Source organism: Larus michahellis, chromosome 4, assembly GCF_964199755.1.
Source record: "Larus michahellis chromosome 4, bLarMic1.1, whole genome shotgun sequence".
Lineage (NCBI taxonomy): Eukaryota > Metazoa > Chordata > Aves > Charadriiformes > Laridae > Larus > Larus michahellis.
Window position 1 is genome coordinate 46,378,415 of NC_133899.1, and position 15,210 is coordinate 46,393,624.

A 15,210-nucleotide genomic window follows, 5' to 3' on the forward strand; every position below is an offset into this window, starting at 1 on the left:
TCTCCGAATACGTTCAGGCAGCTCTCACTACGGCACCGGTCAACAAGTGACCTCCCACCTTCCCGGTCTCTTTCTTTTGCGCCCCAGGGATCGCCCCCGGCCCATCAGGCGTTACGGGGGCGCCCTGCAGGCGGGGAGCCGGCGGCTCTCCTCCCTCCGGCGCCTCCTGCGAGCCCGGCGAGCTCCGGACTCACCCCCCGGCGGGGGAGGGTCCCAGGCGGGCTGCCCCTAGACCACCCTCCCAGGACTGCCCCTCCGCACCCCGAAACGGCCGACCCGCCGCCGGGGCGAGTCCGCAGGCTGCCTTTGGCGACTCCGGCCGAGGGCACCGGGGAAGTTTTCGGTGGCGAGGGACGGGGCAGGCTGCGGGCGGGCGGGCGGAGCGGGGGGCGGTGGAGCTCCCAGCCGCCGGGGCCGGACCGGGCGGGGGCGGGGAAGGGGGCACGGCCGGGAGGTGGAGCCGGCTGCGCTGGCGGTTCTGGCGCTCCGCGGCCGCCGGGCACGGGGCGCGCACGGCAGTGGGAGCCCAGCGCCGCCGGGAGCCGCCCGATCGCCCGCCCGCCGCCAGTTCGGTCTGTCCCCGGGGAGCCGCCGCCGCCGCCGGAGCCTTCCCGCAGCCGCCGGCAGGTAAAGAGCCGGGGTTCGCTTCTCGGTGCGCCGCCACCAGCCCTGCCGAGCGTCCCGTCCCCCTGCCAGGGGCGCCGGCTCCGGCTTGGCACCGCACAGCCCTCCCGCTGCCCCGGGACGCGCGGGGATGCCGGCTGGCGACACCCGGGGGAGGGGGCTCGCCTCCCCCCGCCGCCGCGTTGTTTGCCCGGGCGGGACGGGGTGTGCGGGAGCGCCGTGGCTCCCCGGAGCGCTGGGCGTGCAAGTTTCTCGGGGCTCGAGTGCCAGCCCGCCTGGCAGTAACGGCGGCAAAGGGAGCCGGCGGGGAGGCTCCCTGGCAGCCCCAGCCAGCTGAACCCGCCCCGCTGGTAACACCTCTCCGGGGTCGGGCCCCGGGGAGCCTCTCGCGGTCGGTACCCGGGAGCGTCTCGGGAGTCTCGGAGCCTGTCCTCAGTATTTCTGTATTCTATTGCCCCCCACCCCCACTCCGGGAGCCCTCCGGCAAGCGGAGGAGCCGCTGGGTGTCTGGAGGCTGTGCCTGGGGCGCTCTGCCCTCCGGTTGTAGCGTTTCGGGGTGTGCCGCCACCCCGAAGTTTGGATGAGGAAGGCGGGAGAGTTACCCGTGTTTCTGACTTCAGTCCAGTCCGGTAGGAATGTTCTCTTTCACACTTTGCTGATGGGCAAACTGCAGTCACGCCACCCTGGGTCAGCCCCCGCTTTCTAACAGGGATTTATAGCTGCAACAACATGTTAGTGAGGTACCACCTCACTGAGATATGTGAGATTTATAAACTGTACAGCTGGGCACTTAAAGTTTTATCATAACTTTTGTATTTAAATGTTGGAGTGAGCGAGTAGGTAGTGTTTTCAGATGCATTGTACTTGGGTGGTTTTCTGTGAAGTCTGGTAATGGTAATTTCTTCTTTTCTCTAGCACTTCTCTCAGCAATTAGTAAGCTCAGTCTGATTACTGCTTGCATTTCTATAATAAGAGAAAATTTGAACACAATTAATAGACTCTAGACACATATTTGACTGAATAGCCAGTGGCTACCAAAGCTACTTGGGCAGAAGTGTGCAGGAGATGGCTGTGTGCCTGGCTGGGTATATGCAAATTGTGAGCACGGGCTTGCCCTGGATTTTTACTAGTGGGTAAAAAGTGTGTGGAGTTATTAAAGAGTTCTCTTAATGCAACAGGATGTATCCAAGTGTTTGATGGATTCTACCAGTAAAATGATTGTTTTGGTATTCAGTGCTTTTGTAAGGAGTGGCAGTCGCTCTGTCTCAAAAGTATAAAAACTGAGAGCAAATGACAGGGATGTCATCGGGAGAAATAGGTGCATTCTTTGTCTTTTTCATAATTTGGGGAGAATCTTTGGAACTGACTGTCTAGCATAACGTGCAGATGTGCGTCTTTATCATCTGCTTTCACCGAAATATTCGTACAGTATGTTAAAATGATTCAAATGTTTGACCCTCCCTGGAAGGCAGTTAATGTTTCTGTATTTGTTGTGGCCGAGGTACAGCTTTTGTTGGCGTAACCTAAAATACTATGCAACACAGTTGCCATGAATTTAGGCGTGGGGGGTGAGAAGAGGAAAGGAAGAGCTTTAACTTTTCTGAGATATTCCTGACTGCCAGCAAAATCAAGATAAAATTTCCACTGATTGTCCCACCCTTTCTGCAAAGCAGACCTTTCTCACAAATTGCGTAGCTAACCCAAGTTGCTGTGTGTTTCAGCCCGTGAGAGATGCAGGTGAAGGGATGGTTGTTATTCCTTGGGGAAGGGACAGGGAGAGGTGAGCCATGGTCCCGCAGCCCGGAGGGTGGGGGGCCGCGGTGGGAGCCGGGGGGATGCGGGCCGGGGCCGGGGCGGGCTGGCAGGGGGAGGGCTCGGGTGGGTGATGCTGGCAGTTTCCACGAGAGGGCTTTCTTGCTGTGCCGTGTCAGCCCGGCTCTTCTAGCACAGCTTTCGTAGGGCCGGCCGCCCCTCCGCTTGCCTCCTCGGTGCGGAGGAGCCAAAGGAACTTGGGGGTGGCTTTTGCTCACAGGGTATTTCAGATTTCCTTTGTAAATTATGGGGAAATCCCTTTATTCCCCCTGGGCTCTAAGGATAAGACATCCTGGGAAGAACAGCAGTCTTCCGTTTCCAGGCTCGCTTAAAACTTAGAGCGGATCCCAGCAACTTGATTTCCCCACAGTGGAAATCGAGAAGAGGCTGAGTGTGTTTTTTCACAAAAGAGAAATGGGGTCCGAGTGTTTGCATCCTCGCCTCAGCTGATGGCAACGAATGACTCTATCCTGGCGTGATCTCATTTTTGGCTGCTTTAACATGTATTATACTGCTCAGGGTGGGGCTGGGCAGAAGGGAAACGGCAATCGTTGTGTGTGTATGAAAATGCTGAGCTACCCTGAAATCCTTTGCCAAGTTGCCTGTGTCTTGTTTAATTCAAATAATTTCAAACACCCAGCATTGCAGGTCTGTTTTAAAAGGCAGGAACTGTATCTGTAACCGGGAATGATATTGCAGTTCATAAAACAGGAGTAACATCTGTTACTGTGACTTCAATTTGTTTCTCTCTTCTTGGAATAACCAAGTTGACAGCTCAGACAGTCAGGTTTAATGTCCTGTGCTAAACCTTTGGTCCTGCCTCCCGTGGCTAATTGTGACTCACAGAATCAATAAACCCAGCTCCTGCTTCGCTGCAGCGGCTCAACGGGGGAGCGGGAAGGCCTTCAAACCACCTCCCGGTGTGGAGCTTGTCCCTGACAGCACATGATGGTGGACAAATTTGTGTTTCTGTAAAACTAGGTCTACCATGTGTGCTTGCTGCCTTCAGCGCGGCAGAGCTGGACGGGATCTTCGTGTTCTCTCAGCATTAGGGCTGAGCAAATGAGAGAGAGGGTCTGCAGTGCTGTAGGGGTAGTATTTTCCCTCCTAGCACCTTTTATCTTGCCTTAATCTATCCCAGGTTGAATACTGTAGGCAGTTGAAGCAGAGCCATCTCATGCTTTGATGTGTGTTTATTTGCTCTAGCATCTCATTCTCTCGCCTTTTTCTTTCTTTTTAAGTTAGGTTGCTCTCTTCCCACCCCGCCTCCCCAAACAAAAAGAATTAGAGCAAAGGAGGCAAAAAGTGAATTAAGTGACTTTGTATTTTTGTGAATGGGTTTTCTTGCTTTGCCCCTGCCTTCCTTGCTGCCTTCTGTAAGATCCCTTCATAATTAAAATATTATGACTATCCTTATGGTAGCCCTTCACTTGTGGCAAGGATCCTAATTTGACGTCAATGCAAAACTACTAGTTTCTGGCATAAGGGTAGATGACATTTCATCGGCTAGTGCATGCCCATTTTTTTTTTAAACCACAGTGCTAAGACCATATGGGCAGATAATGAGTTTAAGCTGATAAACAGCTTACAGATTTGCCCAAATAAAGGACTTTCTTCCTAGAAGACACGTTTTCCTTTAAAATAAATAATGCAGTTCCTGTGTTTTTATTTAATTATCTTGAGTCCTGTCTGTTCTCACCAGGCTGCAGGAAAACAGACACAACTGCGCTGGGAGCAGAAGCTACTGGATTTATGGGGTCGTGGGTCTTGGATGAGGAAGGACTTGAAAAGAGAAGTTCAGATGCTACAAAATTGAGGCTTAAGGTGTATAAATAAGCAGATGGCGGTCCACGTTGTATTTGGAGAGTTTTGTGAGGTAGTGCATAGTTCTTGACATCTTGAAGATGAGTTGTTGCAGGAGGTGGTAGTAGGTCCAAGGTCTGTTTGGGAGCTATAATTAAACCAGGTGAGTATCTGTACTCCTTGCTAATGCTATAAGGCTGCTGAAGCAGTCCTTGTTTGGGGGTACTGTTGCAAGATAAACCCTACTTTTGCTTTTTCAAGAGTTTTGGACTAATGTTAGTATGATTTTTGTTTGTTGGTTGGGGTTTTTTTGGGTTTTTTTGGTTTTTTTTTCTTTTTTTTTAACTTAAACTGACTTAATAAAATGTGATGGAAAGATTTTGGATCCATTTTTCTTGTTGGTTTCTGAGAAAAAAACCACAAGTGGTACAGTGAGAGTTGGAAAGTAACCTGCTCTGGGAAGTTGTGGTCTTTGGTTGTCATTTTGAAATAGTGACTCAAAACCAAGTAATGTGTTTGCAGGAGAGGGAAAAGCCCGTGTATTTCTCCCCTAAGATGCACAGGAATGAACTGTTTGGGATCTGAAATTGCTCATTCCTTTTTAAGTTATTTCTTAGGAGTTCTCTTTTTCTTTTTTTTTTCTTTTTTTTTTTTTTTCCCCTGGAAATGATTGCTTATCTTAATTCAAAGTAGCAAATGAAGGAAGAAAACAGTTGTACAGAAAAATCAGTCAAGACAACTCCGTTATTTCTCATGATGTTTTTTCCTCTAAAACTTCCTTAAATATTTTGTATTGTCCGTTCCCTCCCTTCCCACCACTTCTCAGCACTGGGAAGATTGCTAGACTTTAATTGTATTTCATGTGAGGATATTTTCCAGATGTCTAGAGCCTTGCTTTCTGATGGTCGCTGCTATCTCATTTGTAACCGATATGACAGCAGAGTTGCATTTGGTCCTACCATTGCTTATGACTGCACAATTCAGCATTCCTCTCGTGTTCCTTCCCCTACACCGTTTCTTGTTTTCTTTTCACTGCTCTCTGCAGTCTTGGGTTTCCAAAATGGTGAGTGAGTTATCCTATCCCTTAGTTCCAAAGGATTTGTGTGAATTCAGTGCCCACCAAATAGTTGATAGGACTTTTTTTTTGTTTCTTTTGCGTGGTGGTTTGGTTTTTTTTTTTCCCCCTCTGACCTCTTCCCTTGGAGCATTTAGCAGCTGCTTTGCTGTTTATCATTTCTGCATTGGTAAAGATCTGTCATGGGCTAATTTAGCATAAATTGTCTGAGACTGAAAGAAGTGGCCATAGTAAGGCGGTGCATTGATCTTCTTTATGTTAACAACACCAGCTGCTAAACCAGTTTGTCAGCATGTTTTTATTTATTTTTGCACAGATAAGATTTAAAGAAACAAACGATAAAGATGTTTTACTCTTACAAATTGACCCCAAATGGAATTTGCTTCTGCACCTCTTGTCACTTTCTGTTCTCTAGGAATGGGCTTGAAGGATTTCCATTTTGCCAAAGTTTATAAGAAGCGGCGCTAGAGGCAGAGAGGCTCAGTGTCCTGGTGAGTTGTATATGTGTCATTTTTGGATCTAAATTGCCTCTGCAGGAGTTTTTATACAGGAAGTCTCAGATGACCACATGCCTAATGTGGATGCTTCATTATTGGGTGGACTGAGACTAGACTTAGAATAGGCAGTGGATATTACATGACAACTGAGAGTATTCCCATGTGTCGTTTTGCCCTCACCAAATGCAGTTAAAAGAAAACCAAACCTAGTATCTTGTCATTGTCTTCCAAGATGACGGAAGTGGGGTTTTGACTGTCACAAGTTTTTAGTACAGGTCTTGTTTCTGCGCAGGATCATAGAATCATAGAATCTTCGTGGTTGGAAAGGACCTTTGAGATCATCGAGTCCAACCAAACAACCTACAACCTCTGCCACTAGAGCATGCCCTGAAGTGTCAAATCTAGATGTTTCTTAAACACCTCTAGGGATGGTGACTCAGCCACCTCCCTGGGCAGGCTGTTCCAGTGCCTGACCACTCTTTCAGTAAAGTCATTCTTCCTAATATCTAATCTAAACCTCCCCTGCCGCAACTTCAGACCATTTCCTCTGGTCCTGTCATTATTCACCTGGGAGAAGAGGCCAACACCCACCTCTCTACAACCTCCTTTCAGGTCCCTCATGTCTGTGTAGTCCCTCCAACATGTATTCCAACGAATGGGAAGTCTTTGGGGGTTCTTGTCCTTCAGGGCTTTTTTTGGTCATCATGATGTTCCCTTTGCTATATATTTCCTAAATAAACCTGTTCTAAAATGGAAGTTTCCAGCTACTTGAGAAATAAATTGAAAGTTTACTGCAACTGTAAGTAAACTGCAACAGAACAGTGAATTATTAAACCCAAATGAAGTTCAGATTTTTTTAGACCAGGGTATCACTTCAGGAAGAAACAGAGGATGGTTTTGATGAAATAAACAGTGCTGAAACTGAACTTTGTCCATGTCACTGTTCCTGGCCTTCTCTCTCTCTCTCTTTCTCTCTCCTTTAGCTGGAGCATGGTCTTGTTAGAGATGGACTTTCTTGGGGTGTCTGTGTAGTGCCTAGTGTGGTCTGCAGTTTGCCCCAGTTAGTCTTTGGAAAGCAGTGTAACGAGGATCCCCTTTACCCTGGTTTCTGTGCTGTTAGCGTCAGGGCAAAATCTTACAGTCATTGTTGATCCCAGAGAAGTGGAACTGAACCAAGCTGCTAATGTGAAAAGTCATGTAGTATAGCAGAGATAATAATAGCTCTTATATTCTTTCAGACTTCTCACTTGAGTCATAAACAACTTTAAATACATTTTATGCCATTCCAGATGTCTGGAAAGCCAACGAGACAGATGAGCGAAATGGGGTATGGGACTATACGGTGACTTGTTGACTGGGGGTCAGTGGCACAGCCTGGCAGGGGCTCAGGAGCTTAGAGGCCTTGGCTGCAGCTCAGGTTGTATATATTGTGCCTGATTCCAGTAGTGACTGTTTCTGCAGCTCTGTGCTGCTCATAAGGCTCAGCACTGAAATTGTAACGCTAGCAGCTTTTTTCATGGCCCAATGCCCAGTTTGAAGAAGGGTGATTTTGGTCATGTGGCTAGACATACGTATTTATGGCCCTGTTTCATCTGTTGAATTTAATCTGTTGGGGTATTTTTAACGTTATTATGGAAACAGTTACTATATTTACTCCTCATGAAAAGCTCAGTGTATGACAGTCTATGAGGAGGGAGTTTTTAGAGTAATAAAGATTGCACTAAACGGTGATGTCTACACTTCTTCAGGAAAAATGGACTAAATGAACTGACTGGCAGTTTGCCTGTTCTTGAGACATGGACCTCACAGGGCACTGAACTGGAACACGCTATGCTGGGAAAGCAACAACAGGGTTTGTTCTTGGCTCACTTGATGGCACATCTCATTTTCACGAGGAGCAAGGAGAAACAGATCTTCTTGTACAGAAAGAGCTTGTGCCTATACTGGGCCGGTTTCTCAGACCCACTGAGAACCTGTTTCCGTCTCTGGGACGTAGGGGTACCTTTCAGATGAACTTCTCAAAACCTGCTGCCAGGGTGAATGAGTTAGCAGTATGGACATTCAGTGGATTTTGGAATTGGAGTCACTGTCACTGTTGGCAATACACTTTATGTCTGTAACCATTTGAAAACAGAATGCTTTTTGATGTCAGTCTTGCTGATAATAGTTGATGGGGTTTAATAGTGATAATAATGTGGTGGGTCCACAATGGACATGTATGAGAAATAATTGAGAATAAAGTATTGAATGGCTCAAACTGTTCTTAAGAGGGGTGGACTTTGATATGTTTTTTAACTGCTGACTGCCCTTTGTTCCTGTTAATGTCACAGGGGATTCTCGGATCTGCTTAGAATGAGACGCTTATTTTGTGTTGATCTACAAAGCTTTTGCTTCCGATGGGAATATGGCTGAAGCACAGACACATAACAGGGATCTTCTAGAGCTGCACCAAGCTGTTTTTCAGAAAAAGATACAGGAAAAGCTGAGAGTTAGTTCTGGAAATGCTCCAGGCACAATGCTGGAAGCACCAACAGATCTCCTTGACCTGCGTTTTGCTTTGGCAGGCTGAGAACTGATGTGATGAATGACTCTGGGTTCGCAGTCTTAAAAAAAGACCTTCCAAACTGATAAAGATTTCAGCTTACAGTGATGCTTTGTCAACTAAAAACTGATTCTTTTCTTTTAAATGTTAAGGGAACATCAGTCGGGAACAACAGTCTGATGAGATGAAGAACATGGCTTCTCAGAGACTGGCTGGATTGAGAGGGGTTTTTTGCTTTGTTCTCTGTTTTTTTTTTCTTCTTTTTCTCCTCACTGTGCTGAAAGGAGCAGGTTTCATGCTTTGCATTCTGTGTGTTCATATTTTGATACTGCAGTGGTGGGGGTGGGGGTGGGGGGCTTGGCAGGAGAAGAATCAGAGTTTAGTTTAAAAACATCAATTTTCTTTGTTAATGCCGCTGCAGATAGTTCCAAGTTTCAGTTGGTAGGAGATTTCTTGTAGTATTTCTGTAACGTGATGCTCTTTGGGAACAGCTTTGAAGCTCTGCACTCGCCTTGGGGAGCAGAGGGCATTGGGGGGGGGGGGTTGGATTCTCACCCCCAACTTCTATCACTGATTTTATTGCTCAGAACTGAGAGGTGCAAATGCCAGCATCACTAACATCGGCCCGCTCTAAGAGCCTCTTTGGCTCCGGGAAAGTTGCGTTGCTTTGCTGAGCATCTGTTTCACCAGCTGTGAAAATGAAGACGGTACCCTCAGCATGTGGGTATGATGAACATTCTTGTTAGCTAATCTCGGCAAAGTGCATTGGAACTGTGAAGCGTCACGGGTTGTTGTTTGAAAGTGTGAAGGTTTAAAACGGTGTAAGCCACAAGCGTGCATCTTTGTTAAGGAAGAGAAGTACTAACTGGGGGTCCCCTCTGGGGCAACAGGGGCAAAGGGATTGTGGAAAATAGAAGGAATTTTTCTATGATGGAGGACCTGAGTGAGAATTATGCTTTATTCTAACCTTTTACACAAGGTCTAAATGGATTTACTTGGAGCTTTGTAAAGCATGTGTCCAGGGCTGGATTTTGCCCCCATACCACAGGGTGATGCAGTTGCATTTCCTTTTGTTGTTTTTCCAGTCCCCACCACCCCCTCAACCCCACACCCACCCTGCGCTTTTTTTTTTAATGATCGAAGCTCCATCTTTTAAAGATATGCCAATGCCTTGTAATAATGCTCAGAGAATCCCCTATGGGGAACCGTTCTGATTAGACACTGAAGAATTATTTAATTCTTTTCATACGTCTTACTGTTAGGAACATCTCGTTGATAAAAGGTGTGGCTTTTTCCCCTTGCTGTGACTACTTCTTCTTTGGCTCTCCTCCTCCCCAGACACTATGCTCTCCCGTTGTCTCATCTTATATAAACTTGGTTCCTTGGTTCTGGCTTTCAGTTCATTCTTTTATCTTCTACAGCACTCAATGAATGCTTGAAAATAATAAATATTAATAATAGGGCTCTTTGAACCAGCAGGTTCTTTGCTGCTTAAACTCACCTTTTCCTGCTGCTTATCCCCTATTAAAAGTTGCTATAATCTGCAGATTGTAGCTGTAATAACTTCTGCAGCAGTGGCTGGGTTTGTGACAAGCGTAGGATTATAGCTCCAGGTGGGGAAGTGGCAGCGGGAGCAGAGATCCTCAAAGGCACAAAGATGTTGTTTCAATTGAAATATTATTAGCGATAAAGGAAGAGAAGCCAAAAAATTCAGTGTGGGAATAGAGCTATTTATCTAAATAGCCCTTCTTACACAGGTTTCCGTGGAGTGTCAGTGACCTATATAGGATAATCCTGTATTGCACATAGAATCCTGTGTTTAAAAGGGGGAAAGCATTCTTTCTGGAGAACATAGTTTGAGAAAGCTGTCCTTCTGGAGATGCTTTCAAGCCAATTTACAGAAGTGTCTCAAAGCAGCACAACAAACTGAGATACATCTGTAATACTACCGTATGTTTTCTTTTAATTCCCTCCGCAGACAGGTTTACCTCTCCTTAGAGCTACAGAAGAAAAAGATGCTGTCTGCCCCAGGGTGTAAAGTTGTCCACATAATGTACAGGCCAGGCTACAAATCTTCTACCACACACGAATGGACATGCACACACTCTCTTGGACATCGGCAGCATTTTTACTGTCTCAAATCACACAGACTAAGGAACGAATAAAGTAAACAGGAATGGAGTGTGTGAGGTTTTCCCACCATACCTCCTTTCCTCTGTTTAACAATTCGAGCTACTGGTTTAGGAGAAGAAGAGAGAATCCCGAGGTGTCAGGGCAGACCTCAGGAAACCTTATTTGCTTCTTCTACCCTGTGTGTTGGCTTGCCCCTGTTTATGGGAGGTGAGCTGTTCCTAAGCAGAACCTCTGTTGGGTGGGTTTCTTCCAGGCTTATGTCTTCAGCAGAAACCACACTAGTTACTACTTGAGGCAGGGACTGGCCGGGAGTTTTTCAAGGAAACAATTTGCCCGCAGAAAACGCTGATTTATTGAAACCAGTACTGCTTTGTGGGAAAGGGTTGGTCTCCACTCAGTTATCCTTGGGTGAAGTTCTTGCGTTTGGGATAGAATTTCTTAGTCAAAACAGAGATGCTGGTTGGGAGCCGAGTGGTTTGGGTTTTTCACCTATGCTGTCACAAATCCAAAACAGTGTCCTGGAAGCAGGTTTCCCACATGCCAGAAGTGCATGTCCTAACCGCAGGACTGCTGTTGGAGAGCACGTGGGTTTTTGCATGAAGGATTGCAAGGTGGTTTCCAAACCTTCATCCCTATGCGAAACAAAAAAAAATATTTTAAGTCTCAAAAAATGTGGTGAGATGAGAAAGTAAGTTCCCATCCAGGTGTCCTTGTGTCTCCCTCAGTGGCCTTGCTGTCTTTCTGCACTGGTTCTGCAGGTTTGTGGCTCCTCTGTATGTGCTCTTCGCAGAGTGGAGCAAAGAAACTTTGGAGACCCTGGCAAAAAAAAATCAGCATGTCAGTCTCAGGAGGAGAGCGACTGACCCTGAAGCGCTGCCGGCGTATTTTGGCAGGGTCAAGGCTATACAAGGCTATATAGCTCCTAAACCCACGCTTTCTCTGAGGAATATCATTAGAAAAGCACCTTAAGCAGCCAAGGAAAATATAGCTGAACACTGCTGATATGTTTGTGCCTGGGCCATTATTGTTGGGCAGGGCATGAAAAATAATGCTTAGGGCAAGAGAGGAGCTTCTTGGAACAGGCTGAAACACTCTCCTGCTGGTTTGACTGCAGTGAGCTCAGCAAAGGCAAGGCTAACACATGGTTTCAGTAATGGGCCTTGTTCTTCCAATTTCTTCTCTCCCTCTGTTTTATGGAGAGGAGAGGAAAGTGGCCCTCTCTTCGTCCTTTCTGAATTCTCCATGGAGAGTGAGGAGATAACAAGAAGAAAGCCAGGGGATCTCGGGTAAGCTAGGTGTGTGCTTAGCCAGGGCATTTGTTCTCTGTGGTTGCTCTCTGCATCATCGAAGACCCTGGATCCGGTTTTTCCAGGGCAGCTCAGCCACCTGAGCCCTGACGCGCTGTGTGCCGCTTGGCTGCCAAGGGGAGCTTTCAGGGGCTTCCTCTGTTTCAAAAGGTCGGATTGCAAAACCGAGGTGCACACCTTTACTTTATGTTTTGTTCCTCCTCCTTTTGAAAACGGGGGCGGAAAAAAGGCTGAGGTGTTGAAGCTTCACCGTTTTCATAGGCAAAGACAAAACACCCCTCTTAAAGGCAAAACATTCCAGGCCCTTGTTATGCATTTGAGGTTTAAATAACGGGAGTTTCCTGTTTCCAAACATCCTCAGATGGTCTCAGCTAACCCATTTAAAGAAGACTTTTGCTCATCTTGTGGTAGATGAGGAGTCTGAGCTTGCCTTTTTGGTTTTACCCCTCCTTCCCCTTCAAGTTGAAGTAGGAGGCCTAAGGTGTGTTCATAGCACACGGAAGCATGGGGCAGCAGAAGGCCTGAGCTGGTGGAAACCAGAACCAGGATCTCCATACAGCTTGTTGGCTTGCAGCACAGAGGAATCCATACAATCAGCTGCGGAACTCATACAATGTCAAAGCACTCCTGGATGTGAGATGAGCTCCAGTATGTGTGCTCCCCAGGTGGAGAGGCAGGCAGCAGATACGGAGTGTTTGAAAGAGAAATGAAAACAGCCGTGGGGTTCTTTTGGTGATAAATGGGCAATGCTTCTTTTCAAATATTAGGTGACAACCATATCATAATATTTCTTCATGTAAAATTGATCTAAAAAAAAGAAAATATTTCTCTTAAATTAATCAAGTCCGAGTCTTCCATCTTTGATTGAAACATCAGCAGATTTCTGCCTCTTGCTTCTTCTGGTTACAGTCTTTGAAGGAACCTCTAAAGGAACCTCTAAGAGGCTGATTACTGATTCCTTAGATTCCCAGGAGGATGAAGGTAAGCTGCTGCTTTTCTTCAGAGGCTTAGGCTGTGCCGTTAATGATAGTTGGCATTTGGGAATTATATGAGACCTTTTTAAGCACGAGACTGTTTGCCCACAGAAGTCAGTTTACATCTTCTAATCAGTGAGTGATGAGACTTCTCTGCATCCATTTCATGTCCATATTCTGCACATTTGTTAAGTATATTTAAATTACTGAGAAAAGCAAGCTATTGGTCTAAGACTTCACTCTTTTCTTCTTCTGAATCAGGAATGGAGAACTGAAAAAAATCAGGTTAGTGTGAAAAAAGTTCTAGTAAGTTGAGAACTTACCTGTATGGTTGAGCTGCGTTGCTAATTCATCCTGTTGAAATAAGGCCAGACTGCACTAGGATAGTGTTGTGGAGGGTTTGCCGGAACGCGTATCAGGGCTGCACGCCCCAACGCTTCCCTGAGATTGACTTGCAAAATCCTTTCTGTGGCTAGAGCTGTATTCCTGTGGACTTCAGTGCTGCAGTCTAGGGCTGGTCATTTAAAGCTGAAAGAGCCCAAAAGAAGCCATGTGGTGCCTGTGTTGCCCTTACACCTGTAGACTGTCCTTTAACATGAAGCTGCAACCTTCAGCTGTAATCTTTGATTCTTTATGAAGTGCGACAGGATGAGAGTGGGCCCAAACATTGATTTTTAAATTATATATGATTAAATGTAAGAGCATTTGAGTCTGCCTATCTCACAGCTTTGTAGGTAACTCTGCACAGACAAGATTTGTCACTTCCTTCCCCTTTCCTGTTCTATCGTTCCTGAGCTTTTTTTTCTTGTGATGAATTCACTATGGGTTAGCAAGGAGGTGGTAAAACAGATGCAGTTGTTGAAACTGATGATAAGGTAATTTTCTCACCCTTCCAATAACTGTAAATGCATTTGAAAGAGGATTCGCGTTGCTAGTGGCATTTGTTATTGTGTGTATACTCCTGGACATAAATCAGAGATTGACTGGTGGATAATGAAGTGGTGCAGCGTGCCTGAGTGAACAGATTGGGCAGGCATCTGAACTATCCGTGTACTAGCCCACCAGAATGAGTCTGTTGCTCAGAATTTTTCTGGCAGATGTAGCCTCTCCATTTTGTGTCACAGCGATTATCTACCACGTGTTTATCGAGTTTCTGTGTGGTCCATATTATCTGAACATCTCAGAATTGCAAATGGATTGTATCTTTGTGGCACCTTTTTGAGGCAGAGAGTCCTGTTTACCAGTTCCCATTTAACTGATGTAAGTGAAATCTCAATGACTTGCTGAGGGCGTCACAGGAAACTTGTAACAGATTAGAAAAGAGGAAATCTTGCTTTTAAGGAAGAGCCAGAGTCACTCTTTGTTCCTTCGTAGCACCTATCCAAATTTTGCTCCTAGAAAAGATATCTCAGGTTTAAAAAATGGGGAGGGAATATTTACAGTATTATAGGAAGATTTTTCCCAGTTAAAGAAATGGCTTGCTTTGCTGTTTCTTTGGAGCCAAATGTCCCATATACCTCAGTGATATGTTGTTAAGGCCTTTTTTTCTTCTGACTGTGTTAATTGTGCTTTTACTATATTTGCATAGAACACCTTTTTCTCTGTAGATGAAGTTCTGTTTGGTTGTTTCTTTGGTTTTGCTTTTTTTTTTTGGGGGGTGTGGGGCATTGCTTGGTCGTTTCACTGTGAGAAACAAAGATCTTCTGAAGTTTTGGAAGGATTTGGGGGAAGAGTGTGGGGGGGGTGGGAATCCTTACCTCAGCCAAAATAGTCAATATTTTGTGGTTTGGGATATGCAATAGAGCGTGGGAGACTCTACAGGTTGTGGCCCTGGGATCTGAACCTCTTTTTTCCACATCCCACTGCAGTGCACTCGCTGCTACTCTTGCCTTCTTTTGAATGCCAACTTTTGACCTCTTCAATTTTCTTAGAAGCGTACACAGGTTCATAACAAGCATTTTCCTTTGAACAGACTGGCTTTTTCAGACTGTTTGCCCTCCAAAAAGTTTTTGCGGAGAGGATTTAATTAGGCCTAACAGTCCTTAACAAGTTAGTGACTCCTTGAGTCCTACCATTTAGTGGCATCTAGGAGTGACACAGTCCTGAAGCATTTACCTGTTTTTATTGCAGCAATCCTAATCAAAGCCACAAAGTGAGATGGCTGCTTTCTCCACCCTGAGGCACTCCTGGGCGCTTCCTTGAGAAAGCGATTTGCTTTGGAGTTGTTAAAAAGGCACAGGGTGTTTAAAAAAAAAAAAAAAAAAAAAAATACTTCCCAGGCACAGGTGTGGTGCTCCTGAGTATTAACGCCAATTGTGCAGTTCAAAATCACAGCTTTGTTCTTCTTGAGAGATTGTAATAGTGTTAAAAAATACAGCCTTGATCTTGATGAGAGCTCAAGTCCCTGAGCTTGTGTTGAATCAGGGTCAAGGTTTTTAATTTG

General features: G+C 45.9%; 1 protein-coding gene across 1 annotated transcript in view; it reads left to right on the forward strand.

Annotated features, from left to right (window-relative positions):
• The first annotated feature begins 441 nt into the window (after nt 1–441).
• Nucleotides 442–15,210, forward strand: part of TSPAN18 (tetraspanin 18) — a 127,674-nt gene continuing 112,905 nt past the window's right edge. Inside the window, exon 1 of the mRNA XM_074584328.1 lies at nt 442–627. The gene's annotated coding sequence lies outside the window, so the exon portion shown is untranslated. The remainder of the gene's footprint in view (nt 628–15,210) is intronic.